Source organism: Pseudophryne corroboree, chromosome 8, assembly GCF_028390025.1.
Source record: "Pseudophryne corroboree isolate aPseCor3 chromosome 8, aPseCor3.hap2, whole genome shotgun sequence".
Taxonomy (NCBI): Eukaryota; Metazoa; Chordata; class Amphibia; order Anura; family Myobatrachidae; genus Pseudophryne; species Pseudophryne corroboree.
The window spans coordinates 27145598-27167413 of record NC_086451.1 but is presented as its reverse complement, the minus strand read 5'-3'; the positions used below and the strand labels follow the sequence as shown (position 1 = coordinate 27167413).

Below are 21816 nucleotides of genomic sequence, written 5' to 3'. Positions count from 1 at the left end.
TTAGGCTCTAAATCCTAGTGACATCAGTGAGGTACTCAGTGCCTCACACCTCAACGATGTCACTTGTTTATTTTATTTTTTCTGTTAATAAGCCACTCATGAATATTGGGTCATCCCACAAGATGACAGCCCCCACTCTGTGTAAGAGGTATGTCAATAGACGATAGGTGAGTACTAGGCTACTAGCACAGTAATCAGACTATTGAGTGAAGCACGGGCCTATTCGGGAAAGGGGTGACAAACTCAAACTGATAATCTATAACCTCTATGCATAGTTGGATACGGGAAGCTCCCGTTTAAGTCATAAATCTCCTGCTGCCCTGCTTTGTAGGTCACATCTCCCAGATTCTTCAGATTCTGCCAGGGGTGACACTAAGGAGTTTCTATGCAAGAACAGTGATTTGCTGTAGCTGCTTAGGAGTCACTGCTGATGACTCTCATTATCCCCCCTTGTGTAACCCCTGACAGGAGAGAGACAGCAGCACATGATCACACACAGGGTATTATATATGCTGTGTGTGTGTGCACTCATCTATAGCGTGCTGCTGCTAGTGAGCTATTTAGGGTAAGATTTTTTGTTAGTAATTTTCTGTAGTTGATGAAGAATTCACACAAGGTCAAATTGCATTTGAAATTTATTGCATAGGCATCACATTTATCATGTATATTGTGCTTAGTGAGAAGAAAAGAAATATCGCAGCAAATATATATTGCAAACAAGAAACCCCGTATTGCAGACAGCAATGTTAGTATTAATACTTGCAAAACATCCCAAAATATGTTACTAATGGCGGTCATTCCGAGTTGTTCACTCGTTGCCGATTTTCGCTATGCTGCGATTTGTTGCTAAATGCGCATGCGCATGGTACGCAGAGCGCATGCGCTAAGTTATTTAACACAAAACTTAGTAGATTTGCTGGTGTTCGTGCAACGCTTTTCAGTCGCTCTGCTGATCGGTGAATGATTGACAGGAAAGGGGCGTTTCTGGGTGGTAACTGACTGTTTTCCGGGAGTCTGGTAAAAAACGCAGGCGTGTCAGGGAAAAACGCGGGAGTGTTTGGAAAAACAGGGGAGTGGCTGGCCGAACGCAGGGCGTGTTTGTGACGTCAAACCAGGAACTAAACGGACTGAGGTGATCGCAGTCTAGAAGTAGGTCTGGAGCTACTCAGAAACTGCAAAGAATTATTTAGTAGCAGTTCTGCTAATCTTTCGTTCACTATTCTGCTAAGCTAAGATACACTCCCAGAGGGCGGCGGCCTAGTGTGTGCAATGCTGCTAAAAGCAGCTAGCGAGCGAACAACTCGGAATGACCACCAATGTTATAGAGAAATATCTTGCAACAAAAAGCATTTAAGCATAGACACGCCCATTTGTGGAACTAGACACATCCTTTGGGCAGAGTATGACACACACCCTCGACACGTTTTGCGCAGCACATCGTACTGTAATATCCCTGTTTCTAGTTTTCAAAAGTAGGCAAGTATACATCTGCGACCATAACATGAAAACTGGAAATAATTCCACTCTCACAATGGCCCTCATTCCGAGTCGTTCGCTCGGTATATTTCATCGCATCGCAGTGAAATTCCGCTTAGTACGCATGCGCATTATTCGCACTGCGACTGCGCCAAGTAATTTAACAATGAAGATAGTATTTTTACTCACGGCTTTTTCTTCGCTCCGGCGATCGTAATGTGATTGACAGGAAATGGGTGTTACTGGGCGGAAACACGGCGTTTCATGGGCGTGTGGTTAAAAACGCTACCGTTTCCGGAAAAAACGCAGGAGTGGCCGGAGAAACGGAGGAGTGTCTGGGCGAACGCTGGGTGTGTTTATGACGTCAAACCAGGAACGACAAGCACTGAACTGATCGCAGATGCCGAGTAAGTCTGAAGCTACTCTGAAACTGCTAAGTAGTTTGTGGCCCTCATTCCGAGTCGTTCGCTCGGTATATTTCATCGCATCGCAGTGAAATTCCGCTTAGTACGCATGCGCATTATTCGCACTGCGACTGCGCCAAGTAATTTAACAATGAAGATAGTATTTTTACTCACGGCTTTTTCTTCGCTCCGGCGATCGTAATGTGATTGACAGGAAATGGGTGTTACTGGGCGGAAACACGGCGTTTCATGGGCGTGTGGTTAAAAACGCTACCGTTTCCGGAAAAAACGCAGGAGTGGCCGGAGAAACGGAGGAGTGTCTGGGCGAACGCTGGGTGTGTTTATGACGTCAAACCAGGAACGACAAGCACTGAACTGATCGCAGATGCCGAGTAAGTCTGAAGCTACTCTGAAACTGCTAAGTAGTTTGTAATCGCAATATTGCGAATACATCGGTCGCAATTTTAAGAAGCTAAGATTCACTCCCAGTAGGCGGCGGCTTAGCGTGTGTAACTCTGCTAAAATCGCCTTGCGAGCGATCAACTCGGAATGAGGGCCTGTAATCGCAATATTGCGAATACATCGGTCGCAATTTTAAGAAGCTAAGATTCACTCCCAGTAGGCGGCGGCTTAGCGTGTGTAACTCTGCTAAAATCGCCTTGCGAGCGATCAACTCGGAATGAGGGCCAATATTGGAAGAAGATTTATTGAGCAGACATTGCACAATTTAGCTGCAGTTGTTATGGAACAGAGTCACGCTGACTCGCAGAAGAGATCTCAACTTGGTCTGCAGGTTGGCAATAGTGAGTCCAGACTCCACTGTGTTGACATCATTTGGTGCCAGGGACCCTTCGGCTCTGATTGGCTGGTTGTTGTTGTTCAGGCAGCAGAAGGCGCTCCAGATGTGACTGGGAATATTGACTCTTTGCACCCCGTTGACTGTAATCCAATTGTTTCCGGGCACCACGCCGGTTATCACGTACATCCTGCCACAGGTGGCTGCAATATCCTTCACTCTCTTCTCATTCCGACGCCAAGCTCCGCAGTTCAGGGACTTGCACATGGGCGCCGCGTTGGTCAGGCTATAGGTGACCTGTTGCCCGGGCCCTTGGGGTTTAGGTGGCCCTTGTGGTAGTTACATCCTATATAATCGGAGTTGATGGCTTGGCTGTTTTTTATGAGTTCAGTAGGGACTCCGCGGAGGCCGAGGTTGCGTATCGCTGCTTCCAGCTGAGGCTGAAGCATTTGTTTCTGGGGAAGCCTTATGTCCACCAGCTGCAATACACAGAAGTCACAATGAATGGACATTGTCATTATTTAAAGCAAATCTAACGCTTACTGGGTATCCGGATGATAGATCTACGCTATCTAGTTAGACAGTTAATAGGTCAACATGCATTAGACTGACAGGTACAAAAGGTCGATAGGTCAAAGGTCAACAGTGCTTAAAGTTGACAGGTACAAAAGGTTGATAAGTGAAAAGCTGACACATGTTTGGGGGGTTTCACATGTTTTCCCCGAATATTTCCTTGATTTACTATCCACGTGAACTATGATTGGGAATAGTAACCTTGCCTGCGTGGTGACGGTCTACGTTACTACTGGTGGTGGTCACAGAACATAAAATATACAAAATGTGGCAACCCCCCCCTCCCCAAAAAATGTGTTGACCATTTGTGTGTCGACCATTGTCATGTCGACCCTTTGACCTTGTCGATCTTTTGTACCTTTTGACCTTAACCACTGCTGACCTTTCACCCATAGCCACATTAATGTGGGTGCGTTGGGGATACTGTACCCTGTCCTTATACTGTCTATCAAGGGGGCCCACAGCCAAAGCACACTGACATCACCAGCTCTCCCTCTTGTGCAGCAGCAGAATCAGGCAGCCAGAATGTGAGCAGGACAGTATTCAGTGCAGGCCACGACACAGGAGTATCAGTTTTCATGAGCTACCAACAGAGCTTCCCAAACAGAGGAGAGATAGGATTGGAAGGAAAGAGATGCAAGTGACACAGGTATCCTAAGTTCTGCTCCTCCCCATCTGGGAGTCTGGGTCCTCTGTATTCTGTTATGTAATGAGATCTAGTGAGAGACACACAGATAGAGCTCTCCCTAGTCCTGTCCCAGTGTGTAAGTAGCACTAAGGCTGCTGCTATTCTTGCATGTGACAAGATAAATGATAGATGATAAATGATAGATAGATGTATTTTAAGGTTGTGTAAGTTGTCTTTGTTCCACTACAGGAAAACATTCTAAAATATTTGTCTCTCAATTAGGTGAAGCTATAAACAGTACCCAGGCATTATTAAACTATTGGTTTATATCTGATATACACCATTGGTTTAAATTTAATATACACAACCCATACCTCCCACCATGACCCATTCCAGGAGGGACAAAATGCTCTCTACCTTGACTTCCTTCTTAATTTATGATTGCCACCACCTGTGTTGTAATACCTTTCTTATCAATTATATAGTTCAACACAGGTGACGCCAATCATATATTAAGAGGGAAGTCCAGGTAGAGAGCATTTTGTCCTTCTTGGAATGGGTCATGGTGGGAAGTCTGCACAATCTTATACTCCCCCTTCCCGTGGGCCCCCCCTGTCTTACATGCTCCGGGCCACCCCAAGGCTTAATCCAGCCCTGCTTTCACCTGTCAACCTTTTGAGCCTGTCGACCTAACACATGTCGGCCATATGCTGTCTGTCTAGACAGTGTAGTTCTTCTATACTACACGCCGCTTACTGTATAAGCAGAAGCAGGGGCGTAGCGAGGCTACACGTTATTCAGCACAGTAATCAGACTATTGAGCCGCAGTTCCGCCAGTGCAGGTCACAGTGCTCGGTGACTGCGCTGCAGGAGGCAGAGGGATGGAGGCTCCTCGGCGTCTCCAGCACAATATAGGTTTTTTTAAGGACAGGAGGAGCCACCGATGCAGCGATGAAGAGTTCAGCATTGATCCCGGACCAGGGCAGGAGAGGTAAGTATGGCTGCTGGAGAGACATGGGGCAGCCATGGGTAGATGCAGGGGGGCAGGCAGCCATGCAGAGACAAGACACAGGGAAAGGGGAGGCAGCCAAGGGAGACACAGGGGAGGCAGCCAGGGGAGACACAGGAAGGGAGGCAGCCATGGTTAGACACGCGGGGGAGGCAGCCATGGGGAGACACAGGGGGAGGCAGCCATGGGGAGACACAGGGGAGGCAGCCAGGGGAGACACAGGGGGAGAGGCAGCCATGGGGAGACACACGGGGGGAGAGGCAGCCATGGGGAGACACAGGGGGAGGCAGCCAGGGGAGACACAGGGAGAGAGGCAGCCATGGGGAGACACACGGGGGAGGCAGCCATGGGGAGACACAAGGGAGGGAGGCAGACATGGAGAGACACACGGGGGAGGCAGCCATGGGGAGACACAAGGGGGGGGGGCAGCCATGGAGGGACACACAGGGGGTGGCAGCCATGGAGAGACACAAGGGGGGAGACAGCCATGGGGAGACACAGGAGGGAGGCAGCCATGGGGAGACACACGGGGGAGGCAGCCATGGAGAGATGCAGGGGGAGGCAGCCATGGGGAGACACAAGGGGGAGGCAGCCATGGAGAGATGCAGGGGGAGGCAGCCATGGGGAGACACAGGGGGAGGCAGCCATGAGGAGACACAGGAGGGAGGCAGCCATGAGGAGACACAGGGGGGAGGCAGCCATGAGGAGACACAGGAGGGAGGCAGCCATGAGGAGACACAGGGGGGAGGCAGCCATGAGGAGACACAGAGGGGAGGCAGCCATGAGGAGACACAGGAGGGAGTCAGCCATGGGGAGACACAAGGGGGGAGGCAGCCATGGGGAGACACAGGGGGAGGCAGCCATGAGAAGACACAGGAGGGAGGCAGCCATGAGGAGACACAGGGGGGAGGCAGCCATGAGGAGACACAGGAGGGAGGCAGCCATGTGGAGACACAGGGGGGAGGCAGCCATGAGGAGACACAGGGGGGAGGCAGCCATGAGGAGACACAGGAGGGAGTCAGCCATGGGGAGACACAAGGGGGGAGGCAGCCATGGGGAGACACAGGGGGGAGGCAGCCATGAGGAGACACAGGAGGGAGTCAGCCATGGGGAGACACAAGGGGGGAGGCAGCCATGGGGAGACACAGGAGGGAGGCAGCCACGAGGAGACACAAGGGGTGGCAGCCATGAGGAGACACAGGGGGGAGGCAGCCATGAGGAGACACAGGAGGGAGTCAGCCATGGGGAGACACAAGGGGGGAGGCAGCCATGGGGAGACACAGGAGGGAGGCAGCCATGAGGAGACACAGGAGGGAGGCAGCCATGAGGAGACACAGGAGGGAGTCAGCCATGGGGAGACACAAGGGGGAGGCAGCCATGGGGAGACACAGGGGGAGGCAGCCATGGGGAGACACAGGAGGGAGGCAGCCATGAGGAGACACAGGAGGGAGGCAGCCATGAGGAGACACAGGAGGGAGGCAGCCATGAGGAGACACAGGGGGGAGGCAGCCATGAGGAGACACAGGAGGGAGGCAGCCATGAGGAGACACAGGGGGGAGGCAGCCATAGGGAGACACAGGGGGGAGGCAGCCATGAGGAGACACAGGGGGGAGGCAGCCATGAGGAGACACAGGAGGGAGTCAGCCATGGGGAGACACAGGAGGGAGTCAGCCATGGGGAGACACAAGGGAGGAGGCAGCCATGGGGAGACACAGGGGGGAGGCAGCCATGGGGAGACACAGGAGGGAGGCAGCCATTGGGAGACACAGGAGGGAGTCAGCCATGGGGAGACACAAGGGGGGAGGCAGCCATGGGGAGACACAGGGGGGAGGCAGCCATGAGGAGACACAGGAGGGAGTCAGCCATGAGGAGACACAGAAGGGAGGCAGCCATGGGGAGACACAGGAGGGAGGCAGCCATGGGGAGACACAGGGGGGAGGCAGCCATGAGGAGACACAGGAGGGAGGCAGCCATGAGGAGACACAGGAGGGAGTCAGCCATGGGGAGACACAAGGGGGAGGCAGCCATGGGGAGACACAGGGGGAGGCAGCCATGGGGAGACACAGGAGGGAGGCAGCCATGAGGAGATACAGGAGGGAGGCAGCCATGGGGAGACACAGGAGGGAGGCAGCCATGAGGAGACACAGGAGGGAGGCAGCCATGGGGAGACACAGGAGGGAGGCAGCCATGGGGAGACACAGGAGGGAGGCAGCCATGGGGAGACACAGGAGGGAGTCAGCCATGGGGAGACACAGGGGGAGGCAGCTATGGGGAGACACAAGGGGGAGGCAGCCATGGGGAGACACAGGGGGAGACAGCCATGAGGAGACACAGGAGGGAGGCAGCCATGGGGAGACACAGGAGGAAGGCAGCCATGGGGAGACACAGGAGGGAGGCAGCCATGGGGAGACACAGGAGGGAGTCAGCCATGGGGAGACACAGGAGGGAGGCAGCCATGGGGAGACACAGGAGGGAGTCAGCCATGGGGAGACACAAGGGGGGAGGCAGCCATGGGGAGACACAGGGGGGAGGCAGCCATGAGGAGACACAGGAGGGAGTCAGCCATGAGGAGACACAGAAGGGAGGCAGCCATGGGGAGACACAGGTGGGAGGCAGCCATGGGGAGACACAGGGGGGAGGCAGCCATGAGGAGACACAGGAGGGAGGCAGCCATGAGGAGACACAGGAGGGAGTCAGCCATGGGGAGACACAAGGGGGAGGCAGCCATGGGGAGACACAGGGGGAGGCAGCCATGGGGAGACACAGGAGGGAGGCAGCCATGAGGAGACACAGGAGGGAGGCAGCCATGGGGAGACACAGGAGGGAGGCAGCCATGAGGAGACACAGGAGGGAGGCAGCCATGGGGAGACACAGGAGGGAGTCAGCCATGGGGAGACACGGGGAGGCAGCCATGGGGAGACACAAGGGGGAGGCAGCCATGGGGAGACACAGGGGGAGGCAGCCATGAGGAGACACAGGAGGGAGGCAGCCATGGGGAGACACAGGAGGGAGGCAGCCATGAGGAGACACAGGAGGGAGGCAGCCATGGGGAGACACAGGAGGGAGTCAGCCATGGGGAGACACAAGGGGGAGGCAGCCATGGGGAGACACAGGGGGAGGCAGCCATGGGGAGACACAGGAGGGAGGCAGCCATGAGGAGACACAGGAGGGAGGCAGCCATGGGGAGACACAGGAGGGAGGCAGCCATGAGGAGACACAGGAGGGAGGCAGCCATGGGGAGACACAGGAGGGAGGCAGCCATGGGGAGACACAGGAGGGAGGCAGTCATGAGGAGACACAGGAGGGAGGCAGCCATGGGGAGACACAGGAGGGAGGCAGCCATTATTACAATAATAATAATTATTACCATCCACAGGGATGCCTAACCCTAATCCCCCCTCCCCAAAGCCTAACCCTCCCTTTCCCAGAGCCTAACCCCATACCTCCCAACTTTTTATTCCCTAAAGGAGGAACTTATTGCGTGGCGTAGCTGTGCGGCATCGAAAAAGGGACGTGGCTTGCTGGGAAAGGGGCCATGGCCTCGCACGGGTGACGCACTCGCGTGTCACGCCCCCAATTTTCGCCACAGTGGGGGTGTGGCCAGCGCTCTGTGAACTGCTGGCCATGCACCCAGTGCCTCTGCCACACTGCTCTGAACTGAGCAGAGCAGGGAGTGATAGGGAGCTTCCCAACTGCCCCCCCCTCCCACCACGGGACACTGCGGCCCGCGGGAGGGACAGCGGGACAGACCAAAAAAAACGGGACTGTCCCGCGAAAATCGGGACAGTTGGGAGGTATGTGACCCTAACCCTCCACCAGCATTCCCCTTGAATATACTGCTGATGGAAAATAAGTAGGAGAAACAGACTGGCCTACTATGGAACACTGAAAAGAAGCCACGCAAACAGGTGTCACATCTTACTGCCACTCTTTAATCACTGCAACCGCTGTTTGGCCAGGTGCATATAGTGTATGACATTTCCCTGTTTGTAAAGGTGCGGCAGCTGTCAGACACCGAGCTGGTTTGCAAGTGGGTGAGTCATCGTGTAGTGAAAACAAGTACTGCAATGGTGAAAGTGACAGCACTTTTATTACATGGTACATAGGGCATAATTCAAAGTTGATCGCAAAAGCAAAATCTTCCTCTAATGGGCGAAACCATGGTGGTCATTCCGAGTTGTTCGCTCATTGCCGTTTTTCGCAACGTTTAGGTGGAAAATGCGCATGCGCATGGTACGCTGCGCGCATGCGCTAAGTACTTTCACACAAAAGTTTGTAGTTTTACCCAAGCTGCAGCAACGTTTTTCTGTCGCTCGAGTGTTCGTAGTATGATTGACAGGAAGTGGGTGTTTTTGGGCGGCAACACGGCGTTTTCAGGGAGTGTGCTAAAAACCGCAGGCGTGCCAGGGAAAAACGCGGGAGTGGCTGGAGAAATAGGGGAGTGGCTGGCCGAACGCAGGGCGTGTTTGTGACGTCAAACCAGGAACTAAACGGACTGCAATGATCGCAAAGAAGGAGTAGGTCTGGAGCTACTCAGAAACGGCATGACAATTTTTAGTAGCAATTCTGCTAATCTTTCGTTCACAATTCTGCTAAGCTAAGATACACTCCCAGAGGGCAGCGGCTTAGCGTGTGCAATGCTGCTAAAAGCAGCTAGCGAGCGATCAACTCGGAATGAGGGCCCATGTGCACTGCAGGAGTGGCAGATATAACATGTGCAGAGAGAGTTAGATTTAAGTGGGGTGTATTCAAATTTCAAACTGAAATCTAAATTGCAGTGTAAAAATAAAGCAGCCAGTATTTACCCTGCACAGAAACAATATAATCCACCCAAATCTAACTCTCTCTGCACATGTTACATCTGCCCCACCTGCAGTGCACATGGTTTTGCCCATTAGAGGAAGATTTTACTTTTGCAATCAACCTTGAATTAGGCCCATAGGCTCTCATTCCGAGTTGATCGCTCGCTAGCTGCTTTTAGCAGCCGTGCAAATGCTAAGCCGCCGCCCTCTTGGAGTGTATTTTAGCTTAGCAGAAGTGCGAACGAAAGGTTCGCAGAACAGCTCCAAAATATTTTCATGCAGTTTCCGAGTAGCTGCAGACCTACTCCTACCTTGTGATCTCTTCAGACTATTTAGTTCCTGTTTTGACGTCACATACACGCCCTGCGTTCGGTCAGCCACTCCCCCGTTTCCCCAGGCACGCCTGCGTTTTCATCTGACACGCCTGCGTTTTTTAGCACACTCCCGGGAAACGGTCTGTTACCTCCCAGAAACGCCCCATTCCTGTCAATCACTCACCGATCAGCAGAGCGACTGAAAAGAGTCGCTCGGCTTTGTGTGAAACTGCATAGTTTGTTGTGAAAGTACGCCACGCGTGCGCACTGCAGCCCATACGCATGCGCAGAAATGCCGATTTTTAGCCTGATCACTGCGCTGCGAACAATGCCAGCTAGTGATCAACTCGGAATGACCCCCCATAGTGCAGTGCATGTGCAAAAGGCAATGAGAATGACACCATTTGTGTGGCCACGTCAGGGACAGGCTGGGGACTAGGGGATCTCTGTCCTGATGGCTTGGACTGCAAAAACCCAACTTCCCTGACTGGATCTTAAATAGTCTACTCTGCATTTCCTATTTTATCAGCTACCACTGTCTAGCTCCGATCTGAGGCCCTGACAAGTGCAGGATGGATCACTGCATACCACGCACACATCACAAGCCCTATAACTGAACTTGCTGACATCACACCGTTTTCCGTAATCTTGGAATCTATTACATAACCCCCCCCCCCCCCCCCTTTGTGTGTTGCTATTTTGTGCACTAGCGCCTACTATTAGAGAATTATCTAGATTGTCCTGAAGATACATCTACCGGAATTTAAGAGAACAATTTTATTTTGTATGGTTAAGATAAACTCATTGTGTAATCCCTTCCATTACATAGGCTTACCATCCCGTCCCTTTAAACCAGGGGTGGGGAACTTTTTTTCTACCAAGGGCCATTTGGATATTTATAAAATTCTTCGGGGGCCATACAAAAATGATCAACTTAAAAATTACCTTGCCCCCCAGTAGTTATGCCCGTCAGAGGTACTGAGCCAAAAAACGGGTGTGGCCAATTAAAATGGGATGTGATACACATATACCCTAAATAGTGCAGTGCCAGATACACAAATGCCCCCAGAGTGCCAGATACACAAATGCCCCCAGAGTGCCAGATACACAAATGCCCCCAGACTGCCAGATACACAAATGCCCCCAGACTGCCAGATACACAAATGCCCCCAGAGTGCCAGATACACAAATGCCCCCAGAGTGCCAGATATACAAATGCCCCCAGAGTGCCAGATACACAGATGCCCCCAGACTGCCAGATACACAAATGCCCCCAGACTGCCAGATACACAAATGCCCCCAGACTGCCAGATACACAAATGCCCCCAGACTGCCAGATACACAAATGCCCCCAGACTGCCAGATACACAAATGCCCCCAGACTGCCAGATACACAAATGCCCCCAGAGTGCCAGATATACAAATGCCCCCAGAGTGCCAGATACACAAATGCCCCCAGACTGCAAGATATACAAATGCCCCCAGACTGCCAGATACACAAATGCCCCCAGAGTGCCAGATACACACATGCCCCCAGACTGCAAGATATACAAATGCCCCCACAGTGCCAGATATACAAATGCCCCCACAGTGCCAGATACACAAATGCCCCCAGACTGCCAGATACACAAATGCCCCCAGAGTGCCAGATACACACATGCCCCCAGACTGCCAGATATACAAATGCCCCCACAGTGCCAGATATACAAATGCCCCCACAGTGCCAGATATACAAATGCCCCCAGAGTGCCAGATATACAAATGCCCCCACAGTGCCAGATATACAAATGCCCCCAGAGTGACAGAAATACAAATGCCCCCAGACTGCCAGATATACAAATGCCCCCAGAGTATCAGATATACAAATGCCCCCACAGTGCCATACCGCTCACCACTGCTGCAGCTCCGTCCGGCGGTGGCGTGTCTCAGCTGTCGGGTCAGGGCAGAGAGGAAAGCGAGGCTATGTCAGGCTGCGGCGGCGTGTAGGACCCCAAACCAGCCACCGGTTCGTGAGCCAATCAGGGCTCGAGCACCGGCAGCAGTGGCTCCTGATTGGCTGCTGGTCCGCGAGCTCTGATTGGCTCACAAACCGGCGGATGGTTTGAGGTCCTACACACCGCTGCCGGACATAGTAGCTACGCATTCCTCCCTGCCCTAACAGCTGAGACACGCCGCCGCCGGACTCAGAGGGTAGGCTGGAAAACAAACGGCTTTGCGGGCCGTACACGGGCCGTGGGCCGGAGGTTCCCCACCCCTGCTTTAAACTGTTAGATACAGGCTTGAAATCAGCCAGCCACAGAACCTGTGTAATTTATAAGTGTGAGACAGAAAAAGCGAAAGAAAAAGGGCGGACATTCCGAGTTGATCGCACGTAGCAACTTTTTGCTGCTCATGCGATCAACCTGACGCCGCCTATGGGGGAGTGTATCTTAGCATAGCAGGGCTGCAAATGCTTGTGCAGCCCTGCTATGCTAAAAAAGTTTCATGTAAAACAAGACAAGCCCTGCACCTACTTACCCTGTGCGACGGATCCAGCGATGAAGGTCCCGGATTTGACGTCAGACATCCGCCCTCAAAACACCTGGACACGCCTGCGTTCGCTGGACCACTCCCTGGACACGCCTTCCTCCTGTCAATCTTCTTGTGGGCGCCGCTGCGACCGCTTTCCTCGTTCCCGGCATCGTTGCCCAGCGACAGCCGTCGTCGGGCAATGACACGCGTGCGCAATGCGCAGTTCCGACCCGATCGCACCGCAGAAGTGCAGCGTGCGATCGGGTCGGAATGAAGTTGTTCCTAAAGGGTGCACATGTACAAGAAGAAGTTTATTGTATCATTAAATTTATTTAAAATGTAACCTTTAATAGTCAAATTATAAAAAGGTCCACATCAGTGGATAATACAGTGAAATACTGTTAAGAGGTTAAAATTAGACTAATTACAAACATCTATAGAATGTGTAAGTAAGTTAAAAAAGTGCAAAAATACAAATATTTAAAAGGCACAGTCCACTACTGAGGCCCTTAAATTATTAATTGCTATTCTGTAATCAAAAGAGGTAAATTTGCAATCTGTGAAGTGGGGGCCAGTATATTAATCGGTATCAATAAATTAATAGTCTCAGTAAATTGGGCAATACCCTCCTAAATTGTGATTTCATACATTAATCACTTGATACTAGTGTGACATTATCATCCCCTATATAATAGCCCAGATCTGTGACTGTGTGGATAACGCTGGGCGTGGCTAGGAGCTCTCATTGGGTTAGCAGCAGGTCTATCACACCCAGTCCACAGCTGATTGGGCGAGATACGCCCACCCACACAGGTTACATCCAATGGGAGGCTCTGCCCTTTGGCTGCTGTGTGTTCCCAGAGCAGAATTAACAATGGGGCTGATGGAGCTGCAGCTCCAGGCCCACACCCCAAAATAGGCCCACTGCATCTGCAGCAACATACCCTCCAACAATTTGCACATAACAATCGGTACAAATTCGAAAAGAGGGTGTGGCCACGGGTAAAGTGGTGTGGCCACACTCCTTTTCCTATACTTTCAATGGAAGATTGGATAGCCAAAAATCGGTACAGACCATAAAAAAAAGGTCCTGTTGGAGGGTATGCCACTGCATCTGCAGCAAGTCTCTGCGCTGTAGATAGGGGGGGGGGGGGGGGAATTCCTTTTACTGCAGCGTCCTATGTCCACTGTCAGTCCGCCTGCCCCCTCCAGCATCAACAATACTCACTCCCTAGCCGCAGCGCAGGTGGAACAAAAGATGCTGCGGCCACCGGCATAGATGTGTATGAAAGCGGCGCAGCGGAAGGCTTTCATAACCCTCCGTGCACCGCATACTCTCTGAGCCCCAGAGCCTCCTCTGCGTGTGATGTCACAGAAGTGCCTCCCTGCCACATCTGCGCCCACATCCCCAGAGGCCCTGAGATGGCTAATGTAATGGATAGAGTGGGTGATATCGCGGAGGGTAATGTCTGGACGCTGAATCAATGTAAAAGGTGACAGTGCTGTGCAGTGCAGTGGGTGTGTAGTGTCACTGACACTGCACAGCACTCTCACCTTTTACATTGATTCAGCCAGTCACTCAGTTCTGTCAGCCAGTCACTATTGTTAGCACCGGTGTCCCAATGTGCCGCATTACAGGGAGGTAGAAACACTAAATAAACTACAGCTCCCAGCAGCCCTTAGCGTCAAAGCATTCCAGCGCTAAGGACTGCTGGGAGCTGTAGTTTATTGAGTACATATTCTTCCCTGTAATGCGGCGCGTTGGGACACCGGAACTAACAATAATGACTGGCTGCTGTGCGAGTCTCCGGGAGAGCCACTGCCAAAGGGAGGACAGCAGATTAGCTGCTTCCAGGAGAAGCAGGAGAAGCATCCTGTTGCACCCCCAAACCCCCCTCCACCACTCGCAGTGGCTCCAGACACCCTCCAGACACCCTCCCCCACCTGCAGCAGCCCTGCACCCACCCCTCCCCCACTCGCGGCATCCCCGCACCCACCCCTCCCCCACCTGCGGCACCCCCGCAACCGCTCCCCCCCACCCGCAGTGGCTCTGGACCCCCACCTGTGGCACCCACACACCCACCCTCCCCCACCTGCATCACCACTGCACCTGCCACTCCCCCAATCGTGGCATCACCGCAACTGCCCCTCCCCATCTACAGCACCCTCGGATCCCATCCACGTCTCCCCCGCACCCGCCACTCCCCCAACCACAGCATCTACTAGGTGATTCGTCAGGCCCTGCATGTGCTATTCATGCCGTTGTAAGGGGCTACAACCACTTAACCATTGTACGCCCTTTGTCCATGCAATATTTAACCACTCACACAATTATGATTGGAGGTAATACTCCATATAACAGAAATATTGCACACAACAAGGGCGTGCAAGGGTTAAGGAGGCATAGCCCCTTACGACGGTGTGACGTGCGCCCGTAGGGTGCGATGAATTACCTAGTCACAGCAATATATACCACGTTCACATTGCTATTGCCGAGTCGCACCCGGGAATTGGACACAGGTCCTTCCCAGGTGTGAGCCGGCATTAGACTCTGAGAACATTCCAAGTTCTGATTTTAATTAATAAAGTACAGATTGTATCACTTATTATGTTCTCGTTTAACTTAATACCAACAACACCTATGTCTTGTTACAATATTATCCAGTATCACACAATATTTATTAGTGTATGCTGAAAATAAAGTATATCTAAAAGTCTCCTTGCACACTGTAATTGTAACAAAGGTTGCAATATTCTGACTCAGTGGTGTAAGATGAATGTTATAACTTATTGGCAACAATTGATGGTTATCATATCCCTGCTACGTGTGTGTTGATATGGTCAATTCAATCTAGTCTGAATGTCTTCCCCATTTGATCCAAAGGTCACAAATATAAATCTGTATCAGTTACACCTTATAACCCTCAGAACCGTTCCATTATGTAATATTAAGGTATAATGGAATTAATAGATATAGCTATGATCCACTTTAGAGGGACACCTATTGTATCACACAGTATCGTTGGTGAGTGATGGTCTTATTTAAATACCAATTTATTGCATCCAATATCACAGACTGCACATAATACCCCTTTTCCACTTGCAAAAAACACGGATAAATACACGGGGTCGCGCATTTACCCGTGTTTTTTGCAAGTGGAAAAGGGTCCCCCCACAAAAACCTGGGTAGGACACGGAAATGATCTGGGTAGGGTTGTAGTGTAAACGGAAGCTGTGTCGATGTGACATGGCTCCCATTTACACTGTATGGAAGGGCGGCGCTGGGAGATCATGTGATCTCCCAGTGCCGCCCAGCGCCGCCCCCTCCTGCGTCACTAGCAGCGTCACCAACCCACCAATATGCCAGGATGGTGACTGCTGAAGGGAAAGGGGGCTGAGCAACGGCCGCAGCCAGGTAGCACCCGTGTCAGGCTCCCGGCTGCGACCCGTGCTCATAGGTGGAAAAGGGGTATTATTATGGAGTGTTAAAATATGTTTCAATAATATTATCTTTACTGTGATTTATACTGATATCGCCACCCAAAATAACAGTGTCCATTCTATATCAACTTCAATATTAATTTGCACTGCTTTAGTCCATAGACCACAGTCTTAATGCTGCATTTATTCACTCTGTTAAATAGAGCGTATGACAGGTTCCATAGAACACTAAGCCTATTTTGTAACAGGTGATTCAGGCTGCCTCAGTACATGCTAATTAGAGGTCAAGCCATACACATCTCATTTGATTTATTAAGTTATCTGCGGCTCCAGTAACTCCAATCTGAGTACTATGGCCCACATTCCGAGTCGTTCGCTCGGTAAATTTCATCGCATCGCAGCGATTTTCCGCTTAGTGCGCATGCGCAATGTCCGCACTGCGACTGCGCCAAGTAAATTTGCTATGAAGATAGTATTTTTATTCACGGCTTTTTCATCGCTCCGGCGATCGTAGTGTGATTGACAGGAAATGGGTGTTACTGGGCGGAAACAGGCCGTTTTATGGGCGTGTGGGAAAAAACGCTACCGTTTCCGGAAAAAACGCAGGAGTGGCCGGAGAAACGGGGGAGTGTCTGGGCGAACGCTGGGTGTGTTTGTGACGTCAAACCAGGAACGACAAGCACTGAACTGATCGCAGATGCCGAGTAAGTCTGAAGCTACTCTGAAACTGCTAAGAAGTTTGTAATCGCAATATTGCGAATACATCGTTCGCAATTTTAAGATGCTAAGATACACTCCCAGTAGGCGGCGGCTTAGCGTGAGTAACTCTGCTAAAATCGCCTTGCAAGCGAACAACTCGGAATGAGGGCCTATAATGGTACAGACAGTTATGTATACATCAGTAAATAGAGCACATAGTAGTCTGTGCAGGAAAGGCAAACGTGCACGTTTCACTGTACAAACAGCTTCGACAGGACTGACTGAATTAGTCAAATTTTAACCTCTATATTTCACTGTATTAATCACTGATGGAAACATAGAAACATAGAATTTGATGGCAGATAAGAACCACTTGGCCCATCTAGTCTGCCCCTTTTTTTTTTATCTTTTAGGCAATCTCAACCCTTTTTGAACCTTAATTCGTTGTAAGGATATTCATATGCCTATCGTGGACCTTTTTATAATTTGACTATTAAAGTTTACATTTTAAATAAATTTGATGATACAATAAACTTCTTCTTGTACATGTGCGCCCTTTAGGAACAACTTCTTGTTCTTTTGTTTTTTTTGTCTCAAGTTAACCAGGTTGGAATAGGGATGCTCCACCATAAATAGATTTTAATAAGCAAATAATGACAATTGGGGCTTAATAGGTGAACTCAAGTCACCATATATATTAGTGTGCAGATATAATTTGCCTTGTGTTCTAAGAGTCCCAGTTTAAAGGGATAGTACGGTAAGCCTACAATTACCCCACATGCAGATATATAAGGTGCAGTTAGATGACAATAGTGTTGATTCAGCGCTGTCTATTTTGGATTTTATTTTTTTGCTTTCTCAGGAGCTGGCAATTGCCCTCCCCTGACTTCTGCCTTGTAAGCAGTGCGTATTTCTATCTCCCTCCAGAGAGTAAGGTTTAACTACATCCTCTTTATGGCATCTCCTCATTATTAGGCTTACCATACTGTCCCTTTAAATCGGGACATTCATGAATTACACAGGTTCTGTGGCTGGCTTAATTCAAGCCTGCAGGTCACCTGGGTTTATTCAGCCTCAGAACCTGTGTAATTCATGAGTGTCCCGGTTTAAAGGAATAGTATGGTAAGCATTTCTTTAAGTCATAGGTTCTCAAACTCGGTCCTCAGGACCCCACACAGTGCATGTTTTGCAGGTAACCCAGCAGGTGCACAGGTGTATTAATTACTCACTGACCCATTTTAAAAGATCCGCAGGTGGAGCTAACTATTTCACTTGCGATTCTGTGAGACCTGCAAAACATGCACTGTGTGGGGTCCTAAGGACCGAGTTTGAGAACCTGTGCTTTAAGTCATCTCATTATTAGGCTTAGTATTCTATCCCTTTAAACTGGGACACTCACAAATTACACTGCTTCTCTAGCTGATTAAATGCAGGTAAAGTGCAGGCTTGAAGTCAGCCAGCCACAGAACCTGTATAATTCATGAGTGTCCAAGTTTAAATGGATAGTATGGTAAGCCTACCCATAATGCATTCACCCACAGGACAGCCAAAGTGCACCTGTCCTTCTCACTGGGTTGGTAACAAAAGGGGAGCCATCGTGATGCAGACGGTCAGGAGACTGACAGCGACATCCTAACAGTCTAAATCCCGACATGGGGTGTTAAGGGTCTAACCGGTGTCTTGTGCGGCGGGATCCCAACCGTTGGGATGGTAACCGCATCCCCTCTCACTAATTACCTATTATACTAGAATCTCCATTCTTACGTGTCTAAAAAATAAAAATGAATCGTATTTTCACCTCCGCAAAATCCCACTATATGACTCATTCACATATGATCTTTTTCTCTGATACATCTCCAGTTTTCTCCAGATGTTACAGTTTGTTTCCACTAATTAAAATAAAGAATAAAAAATGTAAAAAGAAAATGTGACTCTGATGAAAGTAACACTTGGGGAGAATGTAATAGGGTGTGAGAATCACAGAGTGAAAGATTTCGGGAGAGTCCCCCTCTGTTTTTTTTTTTTTTAAGTGGCAATCACTTACATAGCAAAATCAACATAGTTTTGGCATGTAAATGATTGCCACTTTAAAAAAAAACCCAGGAAAACTCTGTTAAAATATTAACATTTCTGAATGCAGAATGACCCTACTCCCCCCCTATCCCCGCCCCCCTTCCCCCCCGCCGTCGTTTGTCACTGCCGGAATTGGCAAGTGTGTGCATCGGGGCCCGTCTCTCACGATATGTAACTGGAGGACACATAGCTCCATGTGTGGGGGCCTTAAGAGTTAATATTGTGGCATGTTTACTAACAGGTATTCTAAGTTGCCAGCAAGTCATTGATATGGCAGGGAAAGCATTGCGGCCATTTATAGTAGCTAGCATGGCCAATGGGACGCTCAGTAGGCAGCTGTATGGCGACGGGACACCACCCTTGTAGGGAGGTCCTGTATAAAGTCATGATTGGGGATCAGGTGAAACCTTAGAGGGTGTTCTGAGACTTGTGTCTTGCCTGTTGTTTTGGTGGCATCATTCAAAATGAGTTAACAAATAAAAGCTGGGATCTTATTTCGCCATTCACCAGTGTTGTGCCCTTATTTCAACTGTACGTTTGAATGTAAAATGTGGTGATATACAAAGGGGTATTAGCCATCATCCAACTTAGGAATTCCATCATGGTTCAGTATTTTAGTAGAATGCTGCGAATGCTGTAAATAACTAAGCAGATATTGAAGTTAGTGTTGCATGAACTAAGAGTTGTGTGTTCTGTGTTGCACATGTTAGATGTCAACCCAACTCACCTGCGGCTCTAGTCGGAAGGTCTGACTGGCTCCTGTGGTGGCCCCACGTCGGCTGTCCAGGATATAAGCAGAGTACAGAGGGTATCGGTAACCCTTATGATACAGCGATGCAAAGAAAGGATTGTTGTAGTTCTCGTACATCTGGCAGATATGGGCGATGGAACCTGGCAGACTGGTGAATCCCACAGGGGGCGTACTAACGTAGAACTGACCACGACAGTCATTGAAGTTCGAGCTCACTTTGCCCAAGGTTGCATGAGCCAGAGACAAAACTAGAAAGAGTCGGCAGATCATGACGGTGGGGTCCAGGAACATTGTGATGCCCTCACAGCTGGCGTGTAGTCCCTCAGCTGCAAAGCCTTGCAAATGATCCGAGCAGTAACTCTAACAGGTTATATTGTAGTGCAGTGCAGGAGATGGCACTACCTCTATATAAAGGGTGTTGGATTTCTGGGAGTGGCATAATAAATATTACTTATCCAAACCAATCGGAAGCTAATTCTCTCTTAGCATCAAGTCAGAATCGTCGAAATTTGATTAATATGTACATGAAAATAAAACCAAGTAGAACTATTCCTGGACTCTGTTGACTTGACCCCCCCCCCTTCCCATTCTGATTTCCCTCCCTTTCCTCCTTCTCTTCTCTTTATCAGTGGACTTCCTCTTTTTTGCAGTTTTCCTTCTCCTTTTCTTTATTCTTTACTATTCTACCAGTTCTTCATGCGGGAGTTTCTGATTGTCACAGATGTAAATATAGATTAGTGTAAAAAACTTTGGTAAATCTATAGAGGTATAAATTTGAGACGTCTTAATGTAAGTAAATATTAATCCATGTTTCTTGGCGTTACCCGAGGAGCACCCGTAGCAGATACGGTAAAATGTGACAGGACCATTCTTGTAGTCTATAAAATTCTGCACACTGGAGGTGCAATCCAAATTTTGATGTGATTGTCCATTTGGGCGTTATTATTCACGCAACACAAGGCACGCATTGGTATTAACATCATGATGTCACCCCCTTTTCATCCCCTTAGGGGAGGCTTATTAAAATTCTAAATACATGGGGGTAAATTTACTAACATTCGTAATTTCCGGAAAAAGGTCAAAGTTCAATCACGAATGACATTGAAAGTGTAAAACTGCAACTTTTTGAATTTATTACGACTAATTTACTAAGCTGTCGTATTCGGATTTTTCTTTTGTTCCGATGTCGATGTAATTCGTGTTTTTTTTTCCATTTTTTACGGCAGTGATTAGCAAAACACTGCCGACTTTTTCAAAATGAATCTCGGCCGGATCTGTGTGATCCGTGCTGGGGTTCATTTTTTTTTTTTTTAAACTAAACAGTGTAAAATCTCAAAAAAAAATTGCGTGGGGTCCCCCCTCCTAAGCATAACCAGCCTCGGGCTCTTTGAGCCGATCCTAATTGCAGAAATATGGGGGGAAAAATGACAGGGGTTCCCCCATATTTAAGCAACCAGCATCGGGCTCTGCGCCTGGTCCTGGTTCCAAAAATACGGGGGGACAAAAAGAGTAGGGGTCCCCCGTATTTTTAAAACCAGCACCGGGCTCCACTAGCTGGACAGATAATGCCACAGCCGGGGGTCACTTTTATATAGTGCCCTGCGGCCGTGGCATCAAATATCCAACTAGTCACCCCTGGCCGGGGTACCCTGGGGGAGTGGGGACCCCTTCAATCAAGGGGTCCCCCCCCAGCCACCCAAGGGCCAGGGGTGAAGCCCGAGGCTGTCCCCCCCATCCAATGGGCTGCGGATGGGGGGCTGATAGCCTTTGTTGAAAATGAAAAGATATTGTTTTTAGTAGCAGTACTACAAGTCCCAGCAAGCATCCCCCGCATGCTGGTACTTGGAGAACCACAAGTACCAGCATGCGGCGGAAAAACGGGCCCGCTGGTACCTGTAGTACTATTACTAAAAAAATACCCAAAAAAACACAAGACACACACACCTTGAAAGTAAAGTTTTATTACATACATCCACACAAACATACATACATACTTACCTATGGCCCCACGCAGGTCGGTCCTCTTCTCCAGTAGAATCCAAGGGGTACCTGTTGAATAAATTATACTCACCAGCTCCAGGGTCCCAGGCTCCTTGTAGCATCCATTTGTAATCCACGTACTTGAATAAAAAAAAAAAAACGGACACCCGAGCCACGCACTAAAAGGGGACCCATGTTTTCACATGGGTCCCCTTTCCCCGAATGCCAGAAACCCACTCTGACTTCTGTCTAAGTGGGTTTCTTCAGCCAATCAGGGAGCGCCACGTTGTAGCACTCTCCTGATCGGCTGTGTGCTCCTGTACTGACTGACAGGCAGCACACGGCACTGTTACAATGTA

At 49.8% G+C, this 21816-nt stretch overlaps 1 pseudogene; it reads right to left on the bottom strand.

Annotated features, from left to right (window-relative positions):
• Window positions 1-646: 646 nt before the first annotated feature.
• Window positions 647-19993, bottom strand: LOC134947437 (endonuclease domain-containing 1 protein-like; annotated as a pseudogene).
• Window positions 19994-21816: the final 1823 nt, after the last annotated feature.